This window comes from Macaca mulatta, chromosome 7 (assembly GCF_049350105.2).
Source record: "Macaca mulatta isolate MMU2019108-1 chromosome 7, T2T-MMU8v2.0, whole genome shotgun sequence".
Lineage (NCBI taxonomy): Eukaryota > Metazoa > Chordata > Mammalia > Primates > Cercopithecidae > Macaca > Macaca mulatta.
The window spans coordinates 53,081,913-53,103,426 of record NC_133412.1 but is presented as its reverse complement, the minus strand read 5'-3'; the positions used below and the strand labels follow the sequence as shown (position 1 = coordinate 53,103,426).

The 21,514-nt window shown below is 44.5% G+C and overlaps 1 non-coding gene across 1 annotated transcript; it reads left to right on the top strand.

Moving 5' to 3' along the window:
* The first annotated feature begins 18,542 nt into the window (after positions 1-18,542).
* LOC114680025 (small Cajal body-specific RNA 20) lies at positions 18,543-18,666 on the top strand. Its single transcript, XR_003732101.1, has one exon.
* The last annotated feature ends 2,848 nt before the right edge of the window (positions 18,667-21,514 follow it).

Below are 21,514 nucleotides of genomic sequence, written 5' to 3'. Positions count from 1 at the left end.
GTAGTACATATCTTTCTATCTTTGATATTTTGTGTGATGAAAGGAGGAGTATGTAGAAAGTACTGCTGCTGCTTACCAGAGGATGATGGGCTTCTCTAAGGACAAGTGCTTGTGTGATTGTCTGAGTTGTCAGCCAAACTAGCTGCTTTTTTCATAGAACATCATTTTTACTTGAAAGACTGACAAACTACGGTTATTCCGACTAGTATTTAGCAGACATTTCTCAACAATAAATAAAGTGAAACTGTCACTCCATAAAAGCAACTGGCAGCATTTGTTGCCAATGATAAAATTTGAGCTTTCAAGCAAAAGTTAGAATTTTGGAAAATGTGTATCCAGCATTGTGAGCTTAACAAGCTTCCAAGTACTTAAACTTAAACACTTTTTTTTTCTTTCTTCTTTTTTCTTTTAATTTTTGTGAGATGGAGTCTTGCTGTGTCACCCAGGCTGGAGTGCAATGGCATAATCTCAGCTCACTGCAACCTCTGCTTCCCGGGTTCAAGAGATTCTCCTGCCTCAGCCTCCCGAGTAACTGGGATTACAGGCACATGCCACCACACCCGGCTAATTTTTGTATTTTTAGTAGAGATGGGGTTTCACCATGTTGGTCAGGCTGGTCTTGAACTCCTGACCTCAGGTGATGTACCCACCTCGGCCTCCCAAAGTGCTAGGATTACAGGCATGAGTCACCGTCCCCAGCCTTAAACAATTTTCTTATTAGATTAGTAGTGATATTAATACACGTGATTTTTCAATATTGTCTAATGAAATGTGTCAAAAATTGGGTGATCTGCATAACTCTATCAGTACTTTCCAAATACAAATGCATAATGTCACAAAACTACACTCACATAAAAGATTCATTTAAGGTACAAGACAGGGCTGAGTATAGTGGCTCATGCCTGTAATCCCAACACTTTCGCAAGTAGAGGTGGGAGGATCACTAGAGGCGAAGAGTTGGAGGCCAGCCTGGGCAACATAGCAAGACCTTGTCTTTATTTAAAAAAATTAAAAATTAGCCGTGGTGGCACACACCTATAGTTCCAGCTACTGAGACTGAGGCAGGAGGATTGCTTGAGCTCAGGAATCTGAGGTTGCAATGAGCTATGATCAAGCCACTGTACTCTAGCCTGAGTGACAGAGTGACACCCTGTCTTAAAAACAAAAACAAAAAAAGAGTGAGGGGAAAGGGAGAGCAATGGTTTTTGTTTCGTTTTGTTGTTTGAGACAGAGTCTTGCTCTGTCACCCAGGCTGACGTTCAGTGGCGAAATCTCGGTTCACTGCAACCTCCGCCTCCCGGGTTCAAGAGATTCTTGTGTCTCAGCTTCCCAAGTAGCTAGGATTACAGACGTGCATCACGTAAACCAGCTAATTTTTGTATTTTTAGTAGAGACGGGGTTTCATCCTGTTGGCCTGTCTAGTCTTAAACTCCTGGCCTTATGTAATATGTCTGCCTCGGCCTCCCAAGGTGCTGGGATTACAGGCATGAGCACCCAGAACATGAGCACGGCACCCAGTCAGAACAATGAGTTTTAATGTAACAGTATGAATATGTCATTGCTATGGTTTCAGATTCTACACTGGTTTGAGAAACTGCTGCTTGTCCAGTTTCAATGTGCTATCAAATAATACCCATAAAAGGCTATTTTAAAAGTCTGTTTTTTCTAACTACATATCTTACTGACACGAATTTGCTTCACATAGTCCAACCAAAACAATATATTCTGATAGATTGAATGCAGAAACAGACATGAGAATGAAGATTTTTAAATTAAGTCAGATATTAAAGAGATTTGCAAAAATGCAAAACAAAGTCATTTTTCTCACTAAATGTTTTTGTTTTGGAAAGAATAGTTACTTTTTACAAAACTGTTATTTATATTAACATATAATTGCTTTACTGTTATTTCTTTTCTTTCTTTTTTTTTTTTTTTGAGACAGGGTCTCACTCTGTTGCCCAGGCTGGGGTGTAGTGGCACAATCTCGGCTCACTGCAACCTCTGCTTCCTGGGCTCAAGTGATTCTCCAGCCTCAGCCTCCTGTGTAGCTGGGACTACCAGCACGCACTGCCACCACACCCAACTAATTTTTGTATATTTATATACACATATATACATATATGTATATATGTATATATATAATTTTTTTTTTTTTTGAGATGGAGTCTTGCTCTGTCTCCCAGGTTGGAGTGCAGTGACGCCATCTTGGCTCACTGCAAGCTCCGCCTTCTGGGCTCATGCCATTCTCCTGCCTCAGCCTCCTGAGTAGCTGGGACTACAAGCATGTGACACCACACACAGCTAATTTTGTGTATTTTTAGTAGAGACGGGGTTTCACCATGTTAGCCAGAATGGTCTTGATCTCATGACCTCATGATCCACCCGCCTTGGCCTCCCAAAGTGCTGGGATTACAGGCATGAGCCACCGCGCCCGGCCTAACTTTTGTATATTTTGTAGAAATGGGGTTTCACTATGTGGCCAGGCTGGTCTCAAACTTCTGAGTTCAAGTGATCAGCCTGCCTCAGCCTCCCAAAGTGTTGGGATTATAGGCATGAGCCACCTCGCCTGACCTATTGTTGTTATTTCTAAATGAATTAATATGTAAATATTTTTTAAATTTCTTAGCTTTAATTTCTGATAATCCTCATTAATGAAAGTGTTTTGGGGGACGCTGAGTAATTTTTAGTGTAGAGAGATCCTGAACTTCGAGGGGTTCTTCAAACCCAGAACTTTGAAAACCACTGCAAAACAGAATGAATTAACTTTCCATCCCACTACAGAATCTCAGCCTGCTGAAACAACTACTGTGGCCAGTGTACTACATACCCTTCCCTATATTCTATGCCTTTATACCCAAAAAGTATCCACAATTTATTTTTTTATTTTTTATTTTTATTTTTTTATTTTTTGAGACGGAGTCTCGCTCTGTCCCCCAGGCTGGAATGCAGTGGCGTGATCGCCACTCACTGCAAGCTCCACCTCCCAGGTTCACACTATTCTCCTGCCTCAGCCTCCCTAGAAGCTAGGACTACAGGTGCCCGCCACCACACCTGGCTAATTTTTTTGTATTTTTAGTAGAGATGGCGTTTCACCATGTTCGCCAGGATGGTCTCGATCTCCTGACCTCGTGATCCGCCCGCCTCAGCCTTCCAAAGTGCTGGGATTACAGGCGTGAGCCACCGCGCCCGGCCTTTTTATTTTTTTTGAGACAGGGTTTCGCACTTGTTGCCCAGGCTGGAATGCAATGGCATGATCTCGGCTCACTGCAACCTCTGGCTCCTGGGTTCAAGGGATTCTCCTACCTCAGCCTCCCAAGTAGTTGGGATTACAGGCACTCACCACCACACCCCGCTAATTTTTTGTATTTAGTAGAGACAGGGTTTCACCACATTAGTCAGGCTGGTCTAGAACTCCCGACCTCAGGTGATCCACCCGCCTCAGGCTCCCAAAATGTTGGGATAATGGTGTGCGCCACCATGCCAAGCCAGGTGTTCACAATTTTGTACCTGGTTCTTTTCAGTAGGAAAAGAATAGACCATGGAACCCAGCCCATATCAGTACACGTACGGCTGCTGCAATAGTTTTCCTGGCTCAATTGTGTGCCTATTATATGAACACAGTGTAATCTATTCAACCATCCTGCTGCTGCTGGATGGTTCTCATATTTTAGGTTGGTTCTCATATTTTAACAAGTTCAAACAACGATGTAATGAACATCCTTGGAAAAGTTTTAAGCAGGTAAGTGATAGGATCAGATTTGCTTGTTTAAAATGTCACTCTAAATATGTAAGCTGCTGGAATCTGAACAATATCTATGGATTGCATTAATATCAATGTCCTGGCTGTGTACTATTGTACTATTGTGCAAGATGTTGCCACTGAGGAAACGAAGAAACCAGGTGAAGAGTACATGGAATCTGTCTGTATTATTTCTTTCTTTTTTTTTTTTTTTTTTTGAGACAGAGTCTCACTCTGTCGCCCAGGCTGGAGTGGTAGGGTTTAGGCTCACTGCAAGCTCCGCCTCCCAGGTTCACACCGTTCTCCTGCTTCACCCTCCCGAGTAGCTGGGACTACAGGCGCCCACCACCACGCCCAGCTAATTTTTTGTATTTTTAGTAGAGTCGGGGTTTCACATGTTAGCCAGGATGGTCTCGATCTCCTGACCTCGTGGTCCGCCCTCCTCAGCCTCCCAAAGTACTGGGATTACAGGTATGAGCCACCACGCCCGGCCTGTGTTATTTCTTATAATGCATGTGAATTTATAATTATCTCAAAATAAAAAGTTTAATTAAAAAATTGAGGCCCGGCATTGTGGCTCACGCCTGTAATCCCACCACTTTGGGAGGCTGAGGCAGGTGGATCATCTGAGGTCAGGAGTTTGAGACCAGCCTAGCCAACATGGTAAAAACCCTTGTCTCTACTAAAAATACAAAAAATTAGCCAGGTGTGGTGGCACACGTCTGTAATTCCAGCTACTCAGGAGGCTGAGACAGGAGAATCACTTGAACCTGGGAGGTGGAGGTTGCAGTAAGCTGGGATCGCGTCACCACACTTCAACCTGGGCGACGAGCGAAATTCCATCTCAAAAAAAAAAAAAATTGACACGTACTAGGATAATTAGTATAAAATAACAGAAAGTAACAAGGTTGGCAAGGATGTGTGAAACCTGGAACCCTTCTGCACTGCTGGTGGGAATCTAAATTGGGGCGGCTACAATATGGCAGTTCCTAAAACACTAAAAATAGAACTACCCTATGACCCAACCATCTCACTTCTGGGTTTACAGCCAAAATAATTGAAAACAGGATCTCAGGGAGGTATTCCCACACTATGCTTACAGCAGCACTGTTTATAATAGCCAAGAGGTCAAAAGCAACCCAAGCGTCCATCAACAAATGGATAAAGAAAATGAGGTATATACATACAATGGAATATTATTCAGCCTTAAAAAGGAAGGAAATTCTGACACATGCTACAACATGGTTGAACTTTGAGAACATCTAAGTGAAATAAGCCAGTCCCCAAAAGACAGATACTATGTGATTCTACTTACATGAGGTGTCTATAGTAGTCAAATTCATAGAAACAGAAAGTAGAATAGTGGTTGTCAGGGGCTGGGGAGAGGGAAATACAGAGGTGTTAGTTTCATGGGTATAGTTTCACTTTTGCAAGCTAAAAATATTTCAGAGAGCTCTTACACAACAATGCGAATACAACTAACACTACTTAACTGCATTCTTAGAAATGGTTAAGATGGTAAATTTTGGCCAGGCATAGTGGCTCACATCTGCAATCCCGGCACTTTGGGAGGTCAAGTCAGGCGGATCACTTGAGGTCAGGAGTTCGAGACTAGCCTGGCCAACATGGTGAAACCCTGTCTCTACTAAAAATACGAAAATTAACCAGGTGTGGTGGTACACGGCTGTAGTCCCAGCTGCTCAGGAGGCTGATGCAGGAGAATCCCTTGAACCCAGGAGGCAGAGGTTGCAGTGAGCCAAGTTCACACCACTGTACTCCAGCCTGGGCAACAGAGTGAGATTCTGTCCAAAAAAAAAAAAAGGGGGGGCCGGGCACGGTGGCTCAAGCCTGTAATCCCAGCACTTTGGGAGGCCGAGACGGGCAGATCACGAGGTCAGGAGATCGAGACCATCCTGGCTAACATGGTGAAACCCCGTCTCTACTAAAAATACAAGAAAATTAGCCGGGCGAGGTGGCGAGCGCCTGTAGTCCCAGCTACTTGGGAGGCTGAGGCAGGAGAATGGCGTGAACCCGGGAGGCGGAGCTTGCAGTGAGCCGAGATCGTGCCACTGCACTCCAGCCTGGGGCACAAAGCAAGACTCCGTCTCAAAAAAAAAAAAAAAAAAAAAAGGGTGAGCCAGGCATGGCTAACACCTATAATCCCAGCACATTGGGAGCTGAAGCTGGTGAATCACCTGAGGTCAGGAGTTTGAGACCAGCCTGGCTAACATGGTGAAACCCTGTCTCGACTAAAAATACAAACATTAGCTGGCGTGGTGGCGCACACCTGTAATCTCAGTTACTTGGGAGGCTGAGGCAGGAAAATCACTTGAACCTTGGAGGCGCAGGTTGCAGTGAGCCAAGATCACACCATTGCATTCCAGCCTGGGCAACAAGATGAAACTGTCTCAGAACAAAAAAAAAGGTGGTAAATTTTATATCATGCATTTTTTTTTTTAACCACACACACAAACAAACAAAACTAGAGGACAGCTAGTTAAAAAAAAAAAAAAAAAAAAAAAAAAAAAATCACTCTAGCTGCCACAATGTTTGTGGGGGCCCTGCTAGTGGCAGGAAAGTCTCCTAGCAGGATGTTCTTTTGTCCTGATGAGAAGTGCTGGGGCATGAACCAAGGCAGTGCCTTGGATCCCCAAAGACTGTGAAAGATTGAATTATTTGTCCCTTGTAATATAATTATTCACCCACACCCTTGCCATGGTGGACAGAGAATACTTTCCCACCTTTTGATTTTGTGTTTGGCCGTGTGACTTGCTTTGGCCAGTAGAAAACTTGTGAATCTGGCCGGGCGCAGTGGCTCAAGCCTGTAATCCCAGCACTTTGGGAGGCCAAGACGGGCGGATCACGAGGTCAGGAGATCAAGACCATCCTGGCTAACACGGTGAAACCCCATCTCTACTAAAAAGTACAAAAAACTAGCCGGGCAAGGTGGCAAGCGCCTGTAGTCCCAGCTACTCGGGAGGCTGAGCCAGGAGAATGGCGTAAACCCGGGAGGCGGAGCTTGCAGTGAGCAGAGATCCGGCCACCGCACTCCAGCCTGGGTGACAGAGCGAGACTCCGTCTCAAAAAAAAAAAAAAGAAAGAAAACTTGTGAATCTGACATGAGAAGTTTTGAAATGTGCTTGCTCAGTTGAACATGCCTTCTCATGCTGCAGTAATCTGCCATGTCAAGAACATGCCCCATATAGCTGCTGCTCCTTCCTTCTGGGTCCAGGAATGAGTCTCCAGGAACAGGCCATATCCCCTGGTTAACCACTGGTCCCAGGAGAATGAGGGACATGCAGAGCAGACCCGAACTCAGCCTATAGCTTGGAGTCCAGCCTCGATCAACCAAGGTACGATTCAATTTCAGCTGAATTGTACAGCTGACCCACAGACCCATGAGTGTGACAATAAAGGATTATTGTTTGAAGCTTCTGAGTTGTTGTGGTGGTTGTTTTATACAGCACAACGACCCATTTTATAATGGCACTTGGTAGGCTTTTACAGCCTCAACCATTGTTCGACTGATAGCAAAGCTTTCCATCCAGCAATACTCAACATCCAAACACAGAAGACATGGCAAAAGCAGGGGGGAGTGCTGAGGTGGTTAAGTTCATGTACAGAGTGCTGGTGAAAGCACAGTGTGAAGAATCCCTGGGGGTCACTTCCTAGAGGGGAGCACAGTAGCCTAATACCTGAGCTGTAGCTTCATCAGTATGTTGGTATGGGTCGCTGTAGGAACACATGCTCAGCAGCTCTTAGCATAATCTTTTTGGAGTGACTTGAGTCTTGTGATTGAAATGATTCTATTTCTTACTGGTTGGGATTACTTAATTAAGACACTGTTTGGAATAGATATTATCATTATCCTATTCCTGCGGACAGTGGCTCACGCCTGTAATCCCAGCACTTTGGGAGGCCGAAGTGGGCCAATCACTTGAGGCCAGGAGTTCAAGAACAGCTTGGCCAACATGGCAAAACCCCATCTCTACTAAAAATACAAAAATTAGCCAGGCGTGGTGGCGCATGCCTGTAATCCCAGATACTCCAGAGGCTGAGGCATGAGAATCCCCTGAACCTTGGAGGCGGAGGTTGCAGTGAGCCAAGATCATGCCAGTGCACTCCAGCCTTGGCTATACAGCAAAACTCTGTCTCAAAAAAAAAAAAAAAAAAGATATGATATTATCCTATGATAATGAATCACTGGCCTTTGCAGGATAGAAGGGACCCAAAACAGTTAACTTGCCCCCAAGGAGGCAATTGGACTCCTTAAGGAATGGCGCTCTATGGGGAATTCAGTGTTCCTCTCTGTTGCTGGCAGACTGGACGTTTATGAGCAGCAACGGCTACTCAGCCTTGGTTAGTGGGCACCTACGCTGTTTGCTGGGCCCATGCATAGCCTCCATCTCTCCAACTGTGGTCAATTCCTTTACATATCCTTTGTGCCAGGACAAGGGTGGCCAATGACTGAAGCTGGCTGATGTAGATGACCAAGTCATCTCAGCAGTTTAATGCCTTTTCTGCAGTGGGTAAGCTTCTGAATTTGGGGGGTCATTTGTCATGCAGTTACACTGTAGCAATAACAGTCTAATACAGAAGCATTAAAAAAGTTTTATTATGAAAAGTCTTAGATATATACAAAAGTAGAGAGTATAATATAATGAACCTCTGGGTACCTGTCACATGGTCAATCTTGTGCTCCCCGACTCCTCCCTTAACCCTTGGATTATTTTGAAGCAAACTCAAGACATTTTATCATTTCATCTGTAAATTTTTTTTTTTTTTTTTGGAGACTGAGTCTCACTCTGTTGCCAGGCTAGAGTGCAGTGGCATGATCTCGGTTTACTGCAACCCCCACCTCCCAGGTTCAAGCAATTCTTCTGCCTCATCCTCCTGAGTAGCTACAGGCGCACGCCACCACACCCGGCTAGTTTTTGTATTTTTAGTAGAGATGGGGCTTCACCATATTGGCCAGGCTGGTCTCGAACTCCTGACCTCATGATCCGCCTGCCTCAGCCTCCCAAAGTGCTGGGATTACAGGCTTGAGCCACCGCGCCCGGCCAGTAAATATTTTTGTACACAGCTTTAAAACATAAGAAATTTTTAGCTGGGCATAGTGGTTTATGTCCGTAATCCCAGCACTTTGGGAGGCCAAAGCAGGAGGATCGCTTGAGCTCAGGAGTTCCAGACCAGCCTGGGCAACATGGCAAGACCGTGTCTTTACAAAAAAAAAAAAAAAATTAGCCAAACATAGTGGCACATACCTGTAGTCCCAGCTGCTTGGGAAGCTGAAGTGAAGGGGGAAGATAAATAAGCCTGGGTGGTCAAGACTGCAGTGAGCTGAGATTTCCGCTTTGCACTCCAGTCTGGTTGACAGAATAAGACCCTGAAAAAAAAAGAAAAAGAAAAAGAAAGGAAAGAAAGAAAGAAGGAAGAGAGAGAGAGAGAAAGAAAAAGAAAGAAAGAAGAAAGAAAGAAAGAAGGAAGAGAGAGAGAGAGAGAGAAAGAAAGAAAAAGAAAGAAAGAAGAAAGAAAGAGAAAGAAAGAGGCCGGGCGCGGTGGCTCAAGCCTGTAATCCCAGCACTTTGGGAGGCCGAGACGGGCGGATCACGAGGTCAGGAGATCGAGACCATCCTGGCTAACACGGTGAAACCCCGTCTCTACTAAAAAATACAAAAAACTAGCCGGGCGAGGTGGCGGGCGCCTGTAGTCCCAGCTACTTGGGAGGCTGAGGCAGGAGAATGGCGTAAACCCGGGAGGCGGAGCTTGCAGTGAGCGGAGATCCGGACACTGCACTCCAGCCCGGGCGACAGAGCCAGATTCCGTCTCAAAAAAAAAAAAAAAAAAAAAAAAAAAAAAAAAAAAGAGAAAGAAAGAAAGAAAGGAAGGAAGGAAGGAAAGAAAAGGAAGGCAGGAAGGCAGGCAGGAAGGCAGGAAGGCAGGAAGGCAGGAGAGAGAGAGAGAGAGAGAGAGAGAGAGAGAGAGAAAAGAAAGAAAGAGCAAGCAAGCGAGCTAGTTCACAATTAGCTGCGCGTGGCGGCGGGTGCCTGTAATCCCAGCTACTCCGGAGGCTGAGGCAGGAGAATGGCGTGAACCCGGGAAGCGGAGCTGAACCCGGGAAGCGGAGCTTGCAGTGAGCCAAGATGGCGCCACTGCACTCCAGCCTGGGTGACAGAGCGAGACTCCGTCACAAAAAAAAGAAAACAAAAGAAAAAGAAAAACTACGGAAAGAGGAAGGGAGGACAGGACAAAAAAAAGAAAGAAAAGAAGAGAGAAAGAAAAGAAAGAAAGAGAAAAAGAAAGAAAAGAAAGAAAGAGAAAAAGAAAGAGAGAGAGAGAAAGAAAGAAAGAAAAAAGAAAGAAAAGAAATAAAAAGAAGAAAGGAAAGAAAAAGAAGAAAGGAAGAAAAGCAAGCAAGCAGGCCCTACTTTATCGTATAAAAATCAATAACAAGTCATTAATGGAAATTATAATCCAGTTGGTGTTTTCTATAATTTTTTTTTTCTTGAGACAGGGTCTCATTTTGTCACCTAGGCTGGAGTTCAGTGGTTCACTCCAGTGAGCTGGAGTTCACTGCAACCTCAAACTCCCAGGCTCAAGTAATCCTCCTGCCACAGTCTCCTGAGCAGCTGTAACTACAGGCGTGCACCACCATGCCTGGTAATTTTTATTTTTATTTTTATTTTATTTATTTATTTATTTATTTTTGAGACAGAGTCTCACTCTGGTGCCCAGGCTGGAGTGCAGTGGCGCGATCTCGGCTCACTGCAAGCTCCGCCTCCTGGGTTCACGCCATTCTCCTGCCTCAGCCTCCCGAGAAGCTGGGATTACAGGCGCCCACCACACGCCCGGCTAATTTTTTGTATTTTTAGTAGAGACGGGGTTTCACCGTGTTAGCCAAGATGGTCTCGATCTCCTGACCTTGTGATTCGCCTGCCTCGGCCTCCCAAAGTGCTGGGAGTACAGGCGTGAGCCACCGCGCCCGGCCATGCCTGGTAATTTTTAAAAATTTTTTGTAGAGACAAGGTTTCACTTTGTTGCCCAGGCTAATCTGGAACTCCTAGCCTCAAGTGATCCACCTGCATCAGCCTTATAAAGTGCTGGGATTACAAGTGTGAGCCACCATTTCTGGCCTCATTTTCGTTTTGTTTTTTGTTTTTTGGTTTTTTTTTTTTTTTTTTTTGAGACGGAGTCTCCTCTGTCGCCAGGCTGGAGTGCAGTGGCACCATCTCGGCTCACTGCAAGCTCCGCCTGCTGGGTTCCAGCGATTCTCGTGCCTCAGCCTCCAGAGTAGCTGGGACTACAAGGACGCACCACCACGCCCAGCTAATTTTTGCATTTTTAGTAGAGACAGGGTTTCACCATGTTGGGCAGGATGGTCCCTATCTCCTGATCTCGTGATCCGCCCACCTCGGCCTCCCAAAGTGCTGGGATTACAGGCGTGAGCCACCGCACCCAGCCCGTCATTTTGTTTTTTAACAGATGTTTGAATTGATATACAAATAAGGTCTATAAATAGGGCTTGGTTGATAAATCTTAAACCTGCGAGTTTCCCCTCCATCTCGTTTTGTTTTGTAACACTGTTTTGTTAAGGAAATTGTGGGTTTTTTGTTTTTTTGAGACTGAGTCTTGCTATCACCAGGCTGGAGTGCAGTGGCATGATCTTGGCTCACTGAAACCTCAGCCTCCCGGGTTCAAGTGATTCTCCAGCTTCAGCCTCCCGAGTAGCTGGGATTACAAGCGCCCGCCACCACACCCAGCTAATTTTTGTGGTGTTTTTTTGTTTTTTGTTTTTTGTTTTGAGACGGAGTCTCGCTCTGTCGCCCAGGCTAGAGTGCAGTGGCGCAATCTCAGCCCACTGCAAGCTCCGCCTCCCGGGTTCACGCCATTCTCCTGCCTCAGACTCCCAAGTAGCTGGGACTACAGGCGTCTGCCACCACGCCTGGCTAATTTTTTGCATTTTTAATAGAGATGGGGTTTCACCGTGTTTGCCAGGATGATCTCAATCTCCTGACCTCGTGATCTGCCCGCCTCGGCCTCCCAAAGTGCTGGAATTACAGGCGTGAGCCACCGCGCCCGGCCTAATTTTTGTGTTTTTAGTAGAGACGGGGTTTCACCATGTTGGCCAGGTTGGTCTCGAACTCCTGACCTCAAGTGTTCCACCAGCCTTGGCCTCCCAAAGTGCTGGGATTACAGGCGTGAGCTATGGCACCAAACCGTAAACAGGATTGTTTATCCTCGCAGTTTCCCATAGTCTGAATTTGGTTGATTGCATCCCTGTGGTACCATTTAACATGTCTTCTGTCTTCTGTTTTTAGTTATGGAGGCTTGAATAAATTCAGGTCCAACTATTTTTTTCAAGACCACCTCCTAGATGGTGATATGTGCTTCCATCAGGAAGCACCTAACTTCTGGTTGTGTCTCATTTTGCAACATCTGTGGCCATGGATCATCATTACCTAAATTCATGAAGAATTGCAAAATAGTAACATTGTAACTATATTATTTCTTCTTCTTTTATTAACCTGTGTATTTCTACAAAGTGAAATTTGCCCTCATTGATTATTTAGTTATCCTGAGATATAGATCATATGCAAAAGACAGAACAAGTATTTAATGCTTTCCCTTTATTTACCAGCTACCTAGCATCCCCCTAAGGTGAAAAATGAGTTATTTTTAAATGTATGTGAATCGATGGATTTAAACATGTCTGACTGGTGTCAATCCATTGCAGTTATTAATCTTACTGGTGCTCAAAAAATCCCGCCTTTGGCTGGTGAAAGTGTATTCAGGTTGGCTCCTGTGTCTTTTTGACATGACCCTGGGAGTGCTTCATAGCATCCTATTTTATATGACAGGATATTTATGACTCATTCCTTATATCTCCTGTCCCCAAAATGCCCAGAGGCATTTTTCATCTGGATTGACTGAAGGTCAGTGATGGCGGGAGGTAGGCTGACTCCCAGTTTGAAGACTTACAGAGCCACATGGACAGTGATGTCACCTGCAGATGTGGGGTCAACATTGAGGTTGGGAGACCAGAGTGGTCAAAGAAGACTGAGAGGGTAGTGGGGTGAGGACAGACATCTTTGGCCATCCCGCAGGGCCTTGGGGACTTAAGCAGTGCAGCTCCAGTCCACATTAAGGGTGATGGCAGTTGCTGCAGGTGGCCATGGGTGGCTAAAGGCAATGGTACTACAAAGGCCCCAGGCATCTTCAGACTTACACACGGTCTGTGGCACAAGTCACCACAGACCACCTAAACCTGGGGTCAGTTTCCCCCCTTGGCTCCTGTGCATGAGAAAGCTCTTGTCTTCTCCAAACATGGGTTGGTCCAAAAGAGAAATGTGTGTCCCCTTGTTACAGTCTGCTCAGCCTGCTAATATAACCCCCAGCCCCCCCGCCACACGCCTTTGTGCCTTCACCCGTGCATCATAAAGCACATGTACTCCATGCGTAAACAGGTTTACGTATACGATGGTGTGCAGCTGCCCACTCACATGCACACATGCAGTGATTTAGAGAAGGAGCCTTGGTGGTGTGCTGTGGTCAGGAAGGCCTGCACTTGAACCTCCTTCGCTAGGCCACGTGTCTCTGGACCTCAGTTTACTGATCTGTAAAACAAGATGTTGGCCTTAATGTCCCTCTGTCCCCAAGGTCCCTGTCTGTCCATGGTGACAATAAGGTTCTAAGTGTTTCAAAGTATATACACACTCATAGAAACTCTGGGGACAGCCCCTCCCAAGCCTCCCCTAGTCCCCGTACCCACACATTTTAACCAGAAAGAGCCCTATACCTGGAATGCCCAGCCTTCAGGTTGCAACTTGCTTTTTACCTTGACTACATCACCCGAGGAGACTGATATGCTCACTGAGTGGCCCCTAGGCTGGGGTCCTAGGGGGCAGGTGACTCTGGCTTGGTACCTTCCTTGGGCCTGAATTTCTCCCCACTTCCACAGGGCTCCAGCAGGGACAGTAACTAGTCTGCAAGGGCAGTAGGCTCTCCCAATTTGCCTCCCAATTAGGATTTGCCAACACTGGCCATCTGAGGCCTATCGGGGATCCTTGCAGTTTCCTGAGGGGATAGGAAAATCTGTGTGCTGACTGCCCCCCACTGTCCCGCAACCCCGAGCTCAGCTTACCCACTGCAATCGGCTGCCAAGGGGCGCTGGATCTCAAGTGCTACTCTATATGAGTGTGTGTTTTGGGAGAAGTACTAGGGAAGAAGGGAAGGCTTTTTTCCACAGAAAGGCATGCAATGTAGTGAAAGTGGGGAAGCTTTGGACAGAATCCTGGCTCGACAACTTATCAGGGGTGTCTAATCTTTTGGCTTCCCTGGGCCACATTGGAAGAAGAATGGTCTTGGGCCACACATAAAATACACTAACACTAATAATGATAGCTGATGAGCTTTAAAAAAATTGCAAAAAAAAAAAAAAAACATTTTATTTATTTATTTTATTTTATTTTATTTTTTGAGATGGAGTCTCACTCTGTTGCCAAGGCTGGAGTGCAGTGGCACGGTCTCAGTTCACTGCAACCTCCTCCTCCCAGGCTCAAGCGATTCTCCTGCCTCAGCCTCCCAAGTAGTTGGGACTACAGGCGTGCACCACCACGCCCAGCTAATTTTTTGTAAAAAAAAAAAAAAAAAATTACAATATTTTAAGAAAGTTTATGAATTTGTTTTGGGTTGCATTCAAAGTCACCCTGGGACGCATGTGGCCTCTGGGTCATGGGTTAGACAAGCTTGACTTAAATGTTGTGTGGCCTTGGCCCCTTCCCAGGCCATGGTTTCCTCTTCCGTGGAAAGGGAACTAGTGCCTGGGAAAAAGGAACCAGAAGCCGAAGTGGGAGGATCACTTGAGCACAGGAATTCGAAATCAGCCTGGGCAACATAGCAAAACCTTGTCTCAATTTTAAAAATAAAAAATATATGAAGAATAAAAAAGGGAACCAGAGTGACTATTTTAGGGTAGTTTTGAGAATTCACTGACATAATACCTATAAATCCACAGCAGGTGTTGGCCACATAGTAGGTGTTCAAAAGCAGGGAGCTGCTGCATTGCTGCTGTCATTATTGACTGGCCTGTTTTTCAAAACAGGGCACAAAGGTGGGTTATGGGAGCTCCAGAAAGCAATGCTTGGTTTCAATACTTAGCAAATAATAACGAAAGGAATATTAAGGTATATATAAATATTTTGAGGCCGAGCGCAGTGGCTCACGCCTGCAATTCCGGCACTTTAGGAAGCCGAAGTGGGAGGATCACTTGAGGTCAGGAGTTTGAGACCAGCCCGGCCAACATGGCGAAACCTTATCTCTACTAAAAATACAAAAATTAGCCGGGCGTGGTAGCCTGCGCCTGTAGTCCTAGTTACTCGGGAGGCTGAGGAAGGAGAATCACTTGAACCCAGGAGGAGGAGGTTGCAGTGAGCCAAGATCGTGGCACTATCGCCTGGATGACAGAGCGAGACTCCATCTCAAATAATAGTAATAATTTTAAAATAAAGCATATATAAACATTTGAAAACAACGACCATTTATCTCTCTATCTGGAAATATGCAGACTAGTTGAATAGAGAAATCCCTTCCTAAAAATGCTGAATGAAATATCAAAAACGTGTGTGTGAAAGCACAGATGAAATGTGTGTGTGAAAGCACAGTCAGAAGCCAGAATAACAAGAGCATGACCCTATCAGGGTGAGCCTGCACCGGGGCCTGTGCTTCCTGAGGCCCTGGGTTGTAAATGGCCAGCATGCCAGGCACCTCCTGGGCACCACTTCAGTCTGCTTGGCCCCAGTTCTGATTCCGGCCACTGCTGAGGTGATGAGTGTTCTGTGGGCCTCATGCAGGTGCCACTTCACCTTGGGCACATGGGGCCCACCCCTCCCTTCCTGTCTGAGTCTCACTGACCCCACAGGGCAGATGCTCTTGCAATCCCCTGGAACCTTATGCATGCGCGGACCCCAAGTTCAGGGGAGTTCGTGTCTGTGAGGCCACTCTTGACCAATGAGTGACACAAGCAAATAAGGTGTCTTTTTTGTATCTCCCATTTCATAAGACTCCTTGGAAGATCCTATGGAATCAAGAATTCCTATGGAATCAAGCACCTATCAGAGGTCCTCTTGATAATGTGACCTTGTCCTGGGCTTCCCTCTTTCTTTCTCCCTGGGATTACTTCCAAAATTAGTTACACAAAAACCTTTATCTGTGGCTCTGCTTTTAGAGGAACCAAAATGAGGAAAGAGAAGAAAAGATCTGAGGTCTGGTCCTGGGAAGTAGTTATCAAAGATTTCTTTTCTCCCCCAAATTTGGGACTTCTCAAAAGCCAGTGCCCTAGGGGAGAAATGGGGAGAAAACAACTCAGCCACAGAAGACTTTGCCGTATCCACTTAGCTGTGCCGGAGAGGCAACAAGAAGTCCAGTAAAATGCATAACAAGATAATATTCACATAGAGAAAAGCCCAACATCATATTCCTTATGTGACTGGAAAAACACTAAGCCAAAAACAATTTTTAAGTGGATCTGAGTTGGAAGTACCCCTAGGCGCCTGGCAAAAGCAAACAAAAATCCTTTCTGGAAGAATATGTTTTAAACACAGATTCAAAGAATTCCCACAAAGAATTTCAAGGAACATAAGCTCACAATTAAACATCAATAAACTCAAAAAGAAACAAACCACAAGAGCATGAGTCAGCAGAAACAACGAATAACAAGATGAGACCCACAAATACTGCATAAAATAGAATGATGAGATGCAGGATAGAAAATTAAGTGTTTCAGGCTGGGCGCTAGGCTGTAGTCCCAGCACTCTGGGAGGCCTGGGCAGGATGATTGTTTGAGCCAGGAGTTCAAGACCAACCTGGGCAATATAGTGAGACCCCATTTCTCTCTCTAAAACAAACCAACAAACAAACTATATATATATACACACACACACACATACACACAAAAATATATATATATAATATATATATTATTATTATATATATATAGAGAGAGAGATGGAGTTTCACTCTTGTTGCCCAGGCTGGAGTGCAATGGCATGATTTTGACTCACTGCAACCTCCACCTGCTGGGTTCAAGCGATTCTCCTGCCTCAGCCTCCTAAGTAGCTGGGATCACAGGCACGAGCCACCATACCTGGCTAATTTTGTATTTTTAGTAGAGATGGGGTTTCTCCATGTTGGTTAGGCTGGTTTCGAACTCCCGATCCACCCACCTCAGCCTCCCAAAGTGCTGGGATTATGGGCGTGAGCTACCACGCCCAGCTGAAAAAAAAATATGTTAACGTGTAAAAAAGTGTAAAACAGGCCAAGCACGGTGGCTCACAGCTGTAATCCCAGCACTTTGGGAACCCAAATGGGTGGATCACTTGAAGTTAAGAGTTTGAGACCAGCCTGGCCAACATGGTGAAACCCCATCTGTACTAAAAATACAAAACTTAGCCGAGTGTGGTGGTGCGTGCCTGTGATTTCAGCTACTCGGGAGGCTGAGGCAGGATAATCACTTGAACTCGAGAGGTGGAGTTTGCAGTGAACCGAGATGGTGCCAATGCACTCCAACCTGGGCAACAGAGCAAGACCTCATCTGAAGAAAAAAAAAAAAGAACTGTAAAACGATACTGAAAATATGGCAAAGAAACTAATTAAATTAATTAGGCATATTTGAAGATGAACCAAATAAAACTTCCAGGAATGAAACTATAATTATTAAGATTTAAAACCTCAAAAGAGGTTGGGTGTGGTGGCTCACACCTGTAATCCCAGCTCTTTGGGAGGCTGACTTTGAGGTCAGAAGTTTAAGACCAGCCTGGCGAACATGGTGAAACCCTGTCTCTACCAAAAATACAAAAATTAGCCGGGCATAGTAGCAGGCACCTGTAATCCCAGCTATTGGGGAGGCTGAGGCATGAGAATCACTTGAACCTGGGAGGCAGAGGTTGTAGTAAGCCAAAGTCATGCCACCAAGCTCCAGCCTGGATGACAAAGCGAGACTCCGTCTCCAAAAAAAAAAAAAAAAAGAAATTACTAAGAATTCAGCAAAGAATGAAAAAATGGTGAAATATGAAAGAGAAGTTAAGAGACATGGAAGAGGGGGTTGGGCATGGTGGCTCACACCTGTAATTCCAGCACTTTGGGAGGCCAAGGCAGGCAGATCACGAGGTCAGGAGATCGAGACCATCCTGGCTAACATGGTGAAACCCCGTCTCTACTAAAAATACAAAAAAATTAGCCGGGCATGGTGGTGGGCGCCTGTAGTCCCAGCTACTTGGGAGGTTGAGGCAGGAGAATGGGGTGAACCCGGGAGGTGGAGCTTGCAGTGAGCCAAGATTGTGCCACTGCACTCCAGCCTGGGCAATAGAGCGAGACACCATCTCAAAAAAAAAAAAAAAAAGACATGGAAGAAATTCAACATTTATTCCTGATAAAAACCTCTCAGCAAACTAAGAATTAAAGGGAATTCCTCAACTCAATGATAGACATTCACAAAAACCCTACATCTACTGCCATATTTTATGGGAAGAAACTGAATTCTTTTACTCTAAGTTCAGAAAGAAGCAAGGATACCCCCTCTTAACACACCCATCCAGTATTTTACTAGAAGCCCTAATCAGTACAAGAAGTCAAGAAAAACAAATAAAAGGCCTACAGACTGGCAAAGAAGAAACAAACCTATTCAATTATGAATACATAATTGTCTTTACAGAAAATCACAAAGAATCTACAAAAAGCTCCTATAAAAAATAAATGAGTTAAGCAAAGTTATGGGATATGAGGTCAACATCAACACAGAAAAATCAATTGTGCCAGTGGGGCTATGGGTGGCCCCTTTTCTCCTCAGTCAGGGCTGGAGGCCAAGATCAGCCTTAGAGGACTGTCAGGGCTGCCACAAGCTGGGCAGCGTGGTTTTCCTACCTCAGACATTTGTAGAAGAAAAAAAAATCAGTTGTATTCCTATAGATTAGCAATAAACAAATAAATCAGAAATTTTGAAAAGTACCATTTAGAATTGCATAAGAAACAGATTCACACTTTGTATAAATCTAACGAAACATGTGTAAGAGGAGAATGCTGAAAACAAAGCAAGAACTGATGAGAGAAACGAAAAAATATCTACATAAACGTTTATAAAGTAGAAAAATCAATACGGTTATGTGACAAACTCTTCCCAATGCAATCAATAGAGTTAATGCAATACCAGTCAAAATCCCATCAGGGTGCCAGGTGTGGTGGCTCACACCTGTAATCCAAACACTTTGGGAGACCAAGGTGGGCAGATCACTTGAGGCCAGGAGTTTAAGACCAGTCAAGTGATCTGCTCTGTCACCCAGGCTAGAGTGCAGTGGCATGATCTCAGCTCACTGCAACCTCTGCCTCCCGAGTTCAAGCAATTCTCCTGCCACATCCTCGAGTAGCTGGGATTACAGGTGCACACCATCACTCCTGGGTAATTTTTGTATTTTTAGTAGAGGTGGGATTTCACCATGTTGACCAGGCTAGTCTTGAACTCCTGACCTCAGGTGATTTGCCTGCCTCGGCCTCCCAAAGCGCTGGGATTACAGACGTGAGTGACTGTGCCCAGCCTTAGAAGGAAATTTATAATTTAAATAATTGAAATGCTTATGCTGCAATGGGAGAAAAATCAAATATCAATAATCTAAGCATCCACCTCAAGTAGTTCAAAAAAGAAAAGGAAATCAAACCCAAAGTAAGAAGAAGGAAATAACAAAGATTAGAGCAGAAATCAATGAAATAGAAAAAAACAACAACAGAGAAAATTAATAAAACCAAAAGTTGGTTTTTTTTGTTCTGTGTTTTTTTGAGACAGAGTCTCACTCTGTCTCCCAAGCTGGAGTGCAGTGGCACGCGTCCTGCCTCAGCCTCTGGATTAGCTGGGACTACAGGCGCCTGCCACCACGTCTGGCTAATTTTTTTTGTATTTTTAGTAGAGACGGGGTTTCACCATGTTAGCCAGGATGGTCTTGATCTCCTGATCTCGTGATCCACCCGCCTCAGCCTCCCAAAGTGCTAGGATTACAGGCGTGAGCCACGGCGCTCAGTCTTTTGTTTTTGTTTGTTTTTGAGATGAAGTCTCACTCTGTTGCCAGGCTGGAGTGCAGCGACGCAATCTCGGCTCATTACAACCTCCATCTCCCAGGTTCAAGTGATTCTCCTGTCTCAGCCTCTCGAGTAGCTGGGACTATAGGCACCCGCCACCATGCCCAGCTAATTTTTGTATTTTCAGTAGAGACGGGATTTCACCATGTTGGCCAGAATGGTCTCAATCTCTTGACCTTGTGATCCGCCTGCCTCAGCTTCCCAAAGTCCTGGGACTACATGCGTGAGCCACTGCGCCTGACCCAAAAGTTTTGTTGTTGCTGTTGTTGTTGTTGTTAATGATCAACAAAATTGACAAGCTTTAACAGAGACCAAGAAAAAAACAAAGAATACACAAATTACCAAAATCAGCAATAAAGAAGGAGACTTCACAATAGACTATTTACCAAAAAACTATGGCTAACTTAATACTTAATGGTGCAGACTGAATGTTTTTCTCCTAAGATAATGAAAAAGACAAGAACATTCTCTCTCCCCACTCCTATTCAACATTGCCCTGGAATTTCAAGCCAGTGAAATCAGGGAAGGAAAAGAAAACAAAGGCATGTAGGTTAGAAAATAATAAGTAAAAATGTCTTTAACTGCAGAAGACATGTATGTAGATAATTCTATGGAGTATATTTTATTTAATTTTTCTAGAGATGAGGGTCTCACTATGTTGCCCAGGTTGGTCTTGAACTCCTGAGCTCAAGTGATCCTCCCACCTCAGCCTCCCAAAGTGCTGGGATTACAGGTGTGAGCCACCACACCTGGCCCTGTGGAATGCACTTTAAGAACTAATAGAACTAATAAGCAAATGTAGCAGGGTCACAGTGTGCAAGATCAATATATATGATCAAAAAACAAGAAAAAAATAGGGATGATTTCACTAGTGAATTTTAAAACAGTTGAAGAAGAATGAACTCCAATTCTCCATAAAGTCTTCCAAAAATTAGAAGAGGAAAGAATACTTCCCAACTTATTCTATGAGGCCAGTTATTATTCTGATACCAAAATCAGAGAGACATCATAACAAAAATAGAAGCAAAAATTCTACAGACCAATATCCCTTGTCAATATAGATATAGAAATCTTTAACAAAATACTATCTAACTGAATCCAGCAACATATGAATAAGATTGACCAAGTGGAATTTCTCCCAAGAATGCAAGATTGGCTGGACTTACGAAAATGAATCAATTCAATGCACCATATTAGCAGAATAAGGAAGAAAACCACAAGATCCTTTCAATGATGCAGAAACAGAATTTGACAAAATTCAACACTCTTTTATGATAAAGACACTCAGCAAACTAGGAGTAGAAGGGAACTTCCTCAACCTGTTAAGGTTCACCTATGAAAAACCCAACACTAACTTCATACTTAATGGTGAAAAACTGATACCTCCCCTTAAGATCAGGAGCCAGAGAAGGATTTCCACTCTCACCACTTTTATTCAACATTGTACTGGAGATTCAACCAGAACAGTTAGCCAGGGCAACTAAAATTTAATTTCAAATCCCACTGAAATTTGGATAGAGGAAGTAAAGCTATCTCTATTTGCAGAGCATATGATCTTGAAAGAGAAAATCCTAAGGAATCCACTAAAAACAACTACTAGAACTAATGAATTCAATCAGTTTGAGGAGTATAATATCAATATACAAAAGTCAATCA